Source organism: Mchenga conophoros, linkage group LG11, assembly GCF_057382185.1.
Source record: "Mchenga conophoros isolate Kocher_MC1m ecotype Shallow Benthic linkage group LG11, M_conophoros_male_GT1.1, whole genome shotgun sequence".
Lineage (NCBI taxonomy): Eukaryota > Metazoa > Chordata > Actinopteri > Cichliformes > Cichlidae > Mchenga > Mchenga conophoros.
In genome coordinates this window covers 16847268-16857281 of record NC_140536.1, presented here as the reverse complement: position 1 = coordinate 16857281, position 10014 = coordinate 16847268, and positions in this window count along the sequence as shown.

The window sequence follows — 10014 nt, the reverse complement described above, 5'->3', positions numbered from 1 at the left end:
ACAACCATGTGGTTAACTCACCTTGCATTAAAACTTTCACATTACTTAAACATGTGTCTTCAGGCACATGTAGTTCACAAAGTGATTCACAGCAGTATATTTTATGTTACTGTCCTCTCAATAGTTAAAGGTTTGGGTGGCACCAAAGCTGTATCCATCCATCCTTCCATTTATCTTCAATCTGCATTGCTTTGGTTGCCCATTAAGCTCATGGATACCCACAGACCCAACTTTAGCCACAGCAGATAGACAGTGAGCTGCAGCAGCATGCTTTCACTAAAGTGGGAGAACTCTCAGTCTACTGTAGCCTGACAGAGAGCGTCAGCATGTGAAATCTCCAATAAGCATATTGATATATCCTGCCAAGCTTTAACGGGGCCATTGCTGCTGTGACAAACACACGAGTCACCAGTGAAACATTTCATGGAGTTTATGAAGTGAAAGGGAGTGGTAAGCCTTCCTACTGAAACCAAAATGATCAAAGTGATGCAGTTTAACACAGCCTACAGTGTCTATGTTAGGGTGTGGTTTTTCAGTGTGTGAAAACCCAAAGTGACCAGGTGCAATGATTCACTGGTAAAAACTCGCTGATGTGTGAGTGTCTTATCCACTTCGTCTATGAACCAAACCAGGCAGGATATCCATGGTGTATGACTAGACTGAGACACCACATATTTACTACGTGAATCATGAGTTTCTCTGTGGCTGAGCGTTTTCACACTGTGATGTTAACAGATGCCTGTTCTTGTTGTATTTCACAGATGTCCTTAAATTAGTAGCAGACCCAACAGATCTTGAGTAGGTTCTGTTTAGTTTTTCTAATGCACTTTGCCAAGCATCTACATTTACCTGCTCATGTCCTGAAAGGAAGCATTTGTTTGTTCTCTTTCTGATGTAAACCAGAAAACCGACATCAGTACCGTATCTCTGTGCAGCATTGTACAGAGATAGAGATGGGCAAAGATGAGTCAGTCGAGCTGAGCGTAAGGGCTGAAAGCAGCGAGAAATGAGTTGGCCTCGTTCTGTCAGAAACACCACTAATTGAATCTCAATGAATCTTAATGGCACCCTTTTGTGCCATTAAACAAACAGCATAAATATGCCTCAAAACTTGTGGTTTTAAGATTTTTTTTTTCTTGGCGCGCAACACCCGGGTGCATCGACTTCCAGGAACCCGGCTTTCTCTGTGATGCCAGGACATAGCGTAGGCACTGCACAGAAGGGCTGGGTGGACAGAGAAACTCTTATTTGTCGAGAAATTGTTATACCATGTAACCCACAAATATATATATAGATACAGAAATATAGATATATAGATTTTTTTGTGTTGTTTCCATACAGTCTTTAAGCGAAATGCTATTTGGCTCAAGCTTAGTGTTTATTAGAAAGAGGGCCGTGCACTTGTTACATCATCTGACTTTCTAAAGAGAAGGAAATAAATGTTAAACTATTCAGTTAAAGTCGGATAGGCTTGAATTGCTAGAACAATCCCACCCATATCAGCACATTTTACAGTGAAAAAAGGCTTTCTAAAACTGCCTGTTGATAAATTGTACAGGGCACCACGGCTGCTCCAACAAAGTCTGACCCTTCTTTCTCTAGTATGGCAGCTATTGACTCAGCGGTCAAGGATGCGTCAAGGACCGCAACTGTAATTTGATTTAATTACTGGTCAGAGAAGAGACTGCTGCATGTTTCAGGCAACGGTCAGCACAGACTTTCACTACACTTGCAGGGAAATGCATGAATAATTATTTAAACGGTAAATCTGATCTTTTGAAAATAGAAAATAAAACCCTACACTAACATAAGGGAAATGGCATATATGTTTGTTGGATGATCTAACTTGAGTGGTGACCTTTACCATCTCGTGTCAACAGTGGAAGCCAAACATATGTATGCAAATTAATAAAATTATACAAAATAGAAGTGCAAGGACGCCTGGAAACATGCAAAAGGTTTCTACTTATCAAGAAGTCAGTGGGCTGGCAATGACAGACTGCAAGCCAGCTCTCTGGAAGAGTTGGTTGTACAGCTCATCACTGTGCCTTTGTAGTTTAGCTGCAGTTTGAATGTGGAAGTTTCCCTTTTTCTTGCAAAGTTATTTTTTATTGTGAGAGAATCTGATAAAGTTTTGAGTGATTTAAATGGAAAGAAGCCTAAAAATAGATACCTTTATAGAAAGGCTTGTTCCTTCACTTTGATCACTTTAATGAATTTTTAATCAACATTTGACACACCACATGCTCCTAATCTGAGATGACTGAAGTTATTTTGTCTAAAGTGGCCATTGTTTCCTTTTCTTGATAATAAATAAGCTTTGTGGGGGGCGTAAATACAAACAGGGGACATTCCCTGCTTTTTTGCAACCTGCCACACTACAAAGAGTTGTGTTGAGCCAAACCTCGACCATCAGCCAGCTGCACCGAGCCTCTGAAGGCAACATCAGAGAGCAAAATGTGGTCGCTGGTGGCTAACCAGTAACCATATTATGAGCTGAGCTCCTAAGTCTCTTTCTAAACCTTCTGGAGGTTCAAAGCAACAGTGAGGTTTGGGGAGAAGGCCACTTCGTCATGCTCCCATTCAGATTGGTGAGTATTGTGGTCCGGCATGAGTGGATCGGTCAAATCAGCTCCATAGTTTATCAATGAACATCTGGAAAGTGGATCTGCGTGTGGACGAAGGTTCAAATGGGCAATGATGGTCTTAAATCACCTATCAGTGCTTGTGTTTTGTGGAATAACTGCCTTTGATCTGAACTTCTGAGCTCTGTCTGACAAGCAGTGGTCAGAATGATGTAAAGATATGCAAGCGTTGAGGAAGTATGCAAGGCTATTCCCAGAGCAACCAAAAACAATCATGTAACACCTACGGTTCAAAGCACCTATTTGACAGATTGCGTGCTCGGGTAGAAAGCTACACCGGGAGAAGTGAGAGGAAGGTGTTTATTGTGTGCGATAAGAGCTGTCAGCTATGTACTCATGCGCTGTCACTTTCAAGCAAAAGAAAAACAATCCAGCGCAAAGACATGACTACTATACTCCTCTCCTTGTGACTCTTATTTAATGTAAGGCTGGTCTTTAAAGATCAGGAATTCTTTGAAACTCCTCCCTGAGCCTTTCATGTGATTTTCCATCTGACCGCCACTGCCCTTTCTTTAATTTAAACTCTTCTTCTCAAGCCAACGCTGTAATAATCATATAATCATCTTGTTAGACTTCTCATTGTTAATGCAGTTTCTGGTAAATGTAGGACCCACACATCCTGGAACATGTGATGCCAGGCCCTCTGTGCACAGATCCCCGTGTTCAAGTCTCTTAAGGGCCATTTCTGTGTTTGTGGGGTTTTTCTGAAAATATTATGCTCTCTGCGTGTGTTTGCGTGCATGCACATAGGCTCCACTATGTTTGTGTAGCTGTGACGTGGGTTTGGGTATTTTCTGTAGAGTCCCTCTTAAAAATATGGTTTAGATGTCCCTGATTCCTGCCACTAGCTAATGTCCCTCCTGGTTTCTTTTGTAGTAACTGACCCTATTCCTTTGAGGGCAGTGTAATTTTATTGATGTAGCTAAAGAAAAGAGAAATATCCTCTTAATTTACTCCAGTGTCCATGTGCATTCTTGGAAGTCAGACAGTTGATGTGACATCATGACCCGTAATAGTAAAATAGTAAAATGGTGTATTAACCTGCTGGGGGGAAAAACTGTTTTGTGTGATTTGGAGGTTAGAAAAACACTACACAACTACAAAAACAGATATTTATCCTCTAAACGTAAGGGAAACGTAAGGGAAAACAAGTTCTTAGGATTAGATAACAGTAGTGCGGTGCATCCAGAAAACTGACCAGAGAAAGTGGAAAAGTGGAGGGAAATCACGCTCCAAGCGTGTGTGACACACCCCACCCAATATGCACGCTGACTGTGGAGCTGACCAGGTCGCTTGCGAAAGAGGTGTAGCCAAAACCCCCTTTTGTTTTTCTGGCTTTCCCCTCTCTTTTCACTGAGGCGTATTAAAGCTACGGCCTTTCTGTGGTCACACAATGTTCCAGTTTCCTCCTCTTCACTCGTAGGTCCTCCTCTCTCCTCCTCTCACTGTCTTTACTCTGCCATCACATCAAGAAGCAAGTCAAATTAGACGCCTGAAGTCGGACCTCGTACTACTGGTCCAATTTCCCTTGGAGAGGAGTGTGGTTGTTTTCAGCCAGATGGTTACGAGAAATTTAGAGGATATATAAGTTCATGCTGACCTTTATGTAAGGATAGGGCTACATATATTTAAAGGTGTGTGTACTGGTTACACGATGAGGCTTTGCCTTAATCACTGGATGAACAAGTGCTTTGAGAATGTAAGAATGCAAAGACAATTTTGAGGGTGGAGGGTTAAGGTTACTTCAGTGCTTTTTTAACTATTGTGTTGGAGGAGCTACAGAAGAACCTATCCATGTCCTAAAGATCAAACATTCGTAGTTTGATCTTCAGGACATTTTTGTTAATGTTGCTGCTTTGCACAGCCGAACAGATGATAAACAGTATCGGCTTTTCAGAAGCTGAGTTTTCTGCCACACAAGCACTTAAACTGTGGCAGCACTTTTAAAGGCCAACAGGAAACTGTAGCAATATGGGACGCAGCTCTATTGAGCCGCAGACATGAAAACACTGAACTGTGCTTTTCAGCTGTAATTTATTACAGAAAAGGCACTTTTTGACACTTTATATTCTGTTTTTTTTTTTTAGATAATTTGCACCTTCTTACTTGCAACTGTGGTTTATGAATTCTCCATCTGAAATTAACCTCACATCTTTTTAGAAGTTTAAGCGCTTACCACACCCAGGATTAAGTACATTTCAGCCAAAACTACAAAAAAAAAACATACAACATGACAATTAGCTAAAGCAATCCCAGCCCTTGTGATTTAAATGGCGTGAAAACAGAGCCATAATGTTATACGAAGCTTTGCATGTCAGACAAGGAAAAAAACTAACAGATTTATTGAAGTTGCAAATTTTAAGTATATGAAATGTGACAGATGGATTCAGCAGGCCTACTGTTTGTCTGTCTCACACAGCGTTTCAGCATATGCCAGTTGCGCGTCTGAATATGTGTGCTTGGCTGTGACAGGGGAGTTTCCAGGCTCCACAGACCCTGATGAATAGGTCACTGTGTGTCCGTACATGTGTGTGTTTGTGTGGTCAGCTGTAACGTTTGCACACTCGTTTTCTCATCAACGCAAAAGCGCTCAGAGTCAGAATGCTGATCCTTTTTCTCATCGCTAAGTCCTCCAACAAAACACACAAACACGCACTTCGGGCCCTGTGCTGGACATCGCTCTGTTACAATGCCCACACTCAGTCCATATGAATGATGCAAGAATTATTAGTTCACCTGCCAGACGTCCCTTTTCCTGTCATGCCCATGGATCATCATCAGCCGTTTGGTGACTCACATCAACCGACAAGTGGCAATCTCCTCAGCCTCCAGACACACGACCATGACTAAAGATCAAAGAGGTTCCAAGCTACTGTGGCTACCCAGATTACCAGGCTAAGACAGGCAGAAGCCTTTAAACCCCAGTCAAGTATGATTTATTGGGGCTAAATATCATCACAGCTAGTTCTGTTCCAAAAGGGTTGGTCCTTGTTCTAAATGAAGACCATGAAAGTGTGCGAGGCTGTGTTTTTATCCTACCACTGATGACTGAAACCAGGTTCTGATGCCCTGCGAGGCTATATTAGAACCAGTAGTGCGGCCAGAGTTGATTCATCCACTATAGTTCACGGCACATGAATGTAGTCACTTAACTGTCTCCGTTACGTTTGATGGGTTTTTGTTGCAAGCTCACTTCATACGCTGTTTACGGGAAAAGGTCAGCGATTTTCGCAACACTTTAACCATTCCACTCAATCTTCTGTCTTTAACACAAGCTATCACTCATGCAGATTACAGAGAAAAAGTGGATTCAACTAAACAGCACCATGTGATGGGATCAAAGCAGCCACAGCATCCTCCAAATCCTCCAGACCATATTATTTTTAAAAACGTAACATATTTATCTATTCAATTACAATACCTCATATTGGGGCTAGAAACACACGTTTTTTAAAAAAAGAAACTGGACCAGAAGCACAAACTGGATGACCTCTTGGCCACTCTATCTCCAGCACACTTTACACTGTACTTTTCGGTTGGTCCACACCCATCTCTGATTCTCACACTCAGTTTTTCATAACTGTAACATTTCCTGACTGTATATTCCACTGTTGCTGTGTTATCATGTTGACACAATCTGTCCGCAGACATACAGACTTATAAACACCTGTCAAAATACTCAAAACGTCCTTTGTAGTAGTTCCTGCAGACACACACACACACACACACACACACACACACACACACACACACAATACAAATACAGTACTCTCACAGACTGGTAAACATGTAGCTCAGTTTTGGCTGGTAACCATGCAGGACTGAGGTGAGGTTTTCCCAAATATTGAATATTGTTAAGGCAATAATGCTCCTCTATAATAAGCACCAAATGAGTTTGTTGAAAAATGAGAGAAAAAGTCTAACTTTAACAAATATAGATGCACAAAAGCTGCAGTATAATTGCAGTTTATGCACACTTCCTTCATGTCTGGTCCCAGGCTCTGTTTGTTCCTGAGCATCCCAGGTGCATCTTTAGTGACCTTTTTGGTCTGCTTTGACCACGCAATGTTTCCTCCCTGTCTCTTTCTTCCAGACAGCCTCGGCATAGCACTGCCAGTGCTCTGTCTGCTTTTCTCATCAGAACCGGCAGGAGCAGAACACAGTCGCTCTCTGTCCTCCTGCTTTTACTTATGCGCTCTGCTTTTTTTTCTAACAGGACAGTGACAGATTTAACCCATTAGACAAGAAGTAAAGGAGACCGACAGGCAGGAGAAGCTAAAAAAGGTGTCCTTGTACTAAAGCTTAGAGATGTCGAAGGAAAAAAACAAGAACAAATCGGGGGGAAAGAGTGCAGTTATTGTAGCTTCTGTTCCTGTAATTTGTCCATCTCCCGAAAACCAACATGATCTTTTGTCAGTGCAAATGGGCTGAGTAACCACTATGTGTGTGTGTGTGTGTGTGTGTGTGTGTGTGTGTGTGTGTGTGTGTGTGTGTGTGTGTGTGTGTGTGTGTGTGTGTGAATGTTTATACATCTTTGTGAGGACCAAAATATGGAATGCTAGCATAATTGTGGGGACCAGCAGTACCTTATTGGGACAAAATGCCCATCCGCACAAGTTTGAAGGCCTTTTATAGACTCAAAATGTGGTTTTAGGGTTAGGGTTACAATTTGGATATTGTTAGGTTTTATACGCATTTATTTTTGATGGTTAGGGTTAGGGTAAGCGGCTAGGGAAAGCTTTATGTCAATTAAACATCCTCACTTAGATATGAAAGCAAGCGTGTGTGTCTGCATATGTGTGTAAGTGTGTGTGCGTGCATTGCTGGAGCCATGGTGATGATGTCAGTGGGCCCCAGTCAGATTCAAAACAAAGATGAAATGAGAAGTAATTTTACTTGGGATTGGAGGACAATAAAGAGACAGTAATGCATAAGACAAATGCAGGAAAAATGCATTTAATTGAAGGACCCAAAAACAGATGTAATAAATATGTAGCTATCTAGAACAAGCACTAACTTGGTTCAGTTTAAAGATTAGCATAATATGCTGCGATGAAATGCTGAAAGAGTTTGTATGAATCATGGTTAATAAAGATCTATGGAACCCAACAGCTAACTGTAAAGAGGTCAGAAAGAATGGTCATATCCACACAGACATGATCATTACATTCCTGGGATTAGATGTGGTGTTTATACATGATTTTCTTTTTAAAAATACTCTAGCTTAAATAATGAAAGTATTTCAGATTGTTTTTTAATGGATGGCCAAACTAACAGGGTTTCAAGAGCTCATGAAGACATTACAAAACGCTTGGAAAATGCCATTAACACATTCATTTTACCTCAAGTAAACAAGCCGAAGCCCACTGCTGCACAGTCTGTTATAATATTACCTAAATGTTCAGTTATGTTGATTTTTCGGCTCAAGAACAGCGCAATTTTGGCCTCATGTTTCAGACTGGGCAGATTTTCCTTCAGGTGGAGAGGATTTTTCAGCACAGCCCGCGAAAAAGATTTATATACAAAAATCACATTACCACATGTTGTGGTCAAAAGTACCTCAAGATGTTTCACTGTCAAACAGCATACGCCTATGTGTAAAATATGGACATAAAACTCTCTTCAAAACTTTGGAGTTTTTAAGCCTCTGCAGACTTTTTCTAATTATAAGAAACAAGAGTAGTTTCTGATTTTCCTACCCGAATGTGTTGCCAGTAGGCAGTTTAATGATTTTTAAGGGTAAGAGTGAATATTCCAGAGGTGCAAATTTGTCCAGGATACAAAAAAACAGCAGGGTGATCCCAAACCCAAAGCTTATTGCACAAATGAGCATTTATATGACGGCTGCAGTGTTCCACAAAATCAATCATCTGTTGCGATCCACCAGTTGTCTTTCCTGCCCTGCCCCTCCCTTCCTGCTATTTGCTGTATCATATGTTCCATCATATACCCGGGGGAGACAGAATGTACGCAATTTTCATCTGCAAGTGACAGCCTGTCATTGCTGGATGGGTGGAGGGGAAGGAGGGGATAAGGAGGATGGAAACAGGGAAAGGAAAAGAGTGGGAATTAACTGATATTCAGTGAAAGAGGTGTCACCTCTGTTTAGGTGCAGATGTCGTGTCCACGTATGTTTCCACCATTCAGAGATGGAATAGAAAAAATTGGTACAAATGGACAGTTAGACATAATTAAAGTCATCAGGTCTAAGATGAATTTGAGATTTACAATTTAAAGGAGTCCTCAGAATCCTCAGAAAAAAATTGCTGTTATAGGTACAGTGTTTAAAATATCACAGAGGAAAATGCTGCTGTTTTTGCCACTGTTAGCTGCTGTTAGCCTCTGTTAGCTACCCTTAGCCTCTGTTAGCTGCCGTTAGCCCAAGCTAACTGGCATTAGTAATACTTTCTTTAAAGTAGACCTAACTTTGTTGAACTTGGGTGCTAAGAGAATAAACTCTCATACAATGTGAGAATGTAATCAAGATGTTTAAAAGTGGGAAAGTATGATTTTTAGGCCACTTGAGCCTAACATTAGCTAGTATGTTAGCTTATAACCAGCTGTTGTTGCTATTTAGCTGGCTTGCAGGCAGCATTACGGACATTCTGCTGGCAATAAGTAACTATGAAAATATTGAGAATAAATAAGTATGTTTATGCACATTTTTTTGTTAGAGTCCTGACTTTAATTCAGGAGGATGAGGTAGGAATCAAGTGCAAGAGCAGGAGAAAGACATGACAAGAACAAGATTGTGAAAATATGTATTTGCACTTTTTAAATTAAAAGTAACTTATATGGCTAGATAGATATGAAACGCAATGAATCCCAATGGCCACCTTCATCTCAGCCACTGTATTCAAGATGGCAGGGCAACACTGGTTCCACAAACCAGTACCAACTCCTATATATTTTTAGTGGATTAATTCTAAGTTTTTAAGGATGCATTAGAAGACATACATGTAATTACACATCAATCAATGTATATTTATAAGTATAACATTATATTTCTATTAAATAAACTAAAACTGATGAGTTTACTGATAATAGAGAGCAGGCAAGCACAGGGCGCTGTTTTCCCACAGATGTCTATACAACCTGCTGACACTTCACAACTAGAACAGTTACTCCACTTCTAGCTGTCAAAGCGAATTAAGTTTAATAAAGTTTAAAGGATTTTTGCCTTGGCTTCATTTCTCAGAATAACAAGCTTTGTCCATCTTTTTACTATCTTAGGTTGCTGGCAAGTAGGCCTGTGGGTTCCAGAAAGAGCTCATGTTAGCAGTGCTGCGGTCACAAACTTTGACAACTCAGAAGGCACAGATGAGCACAAGCTAGTCTGCATAAAAGAATCTTAAATCTGGGCCAGCAG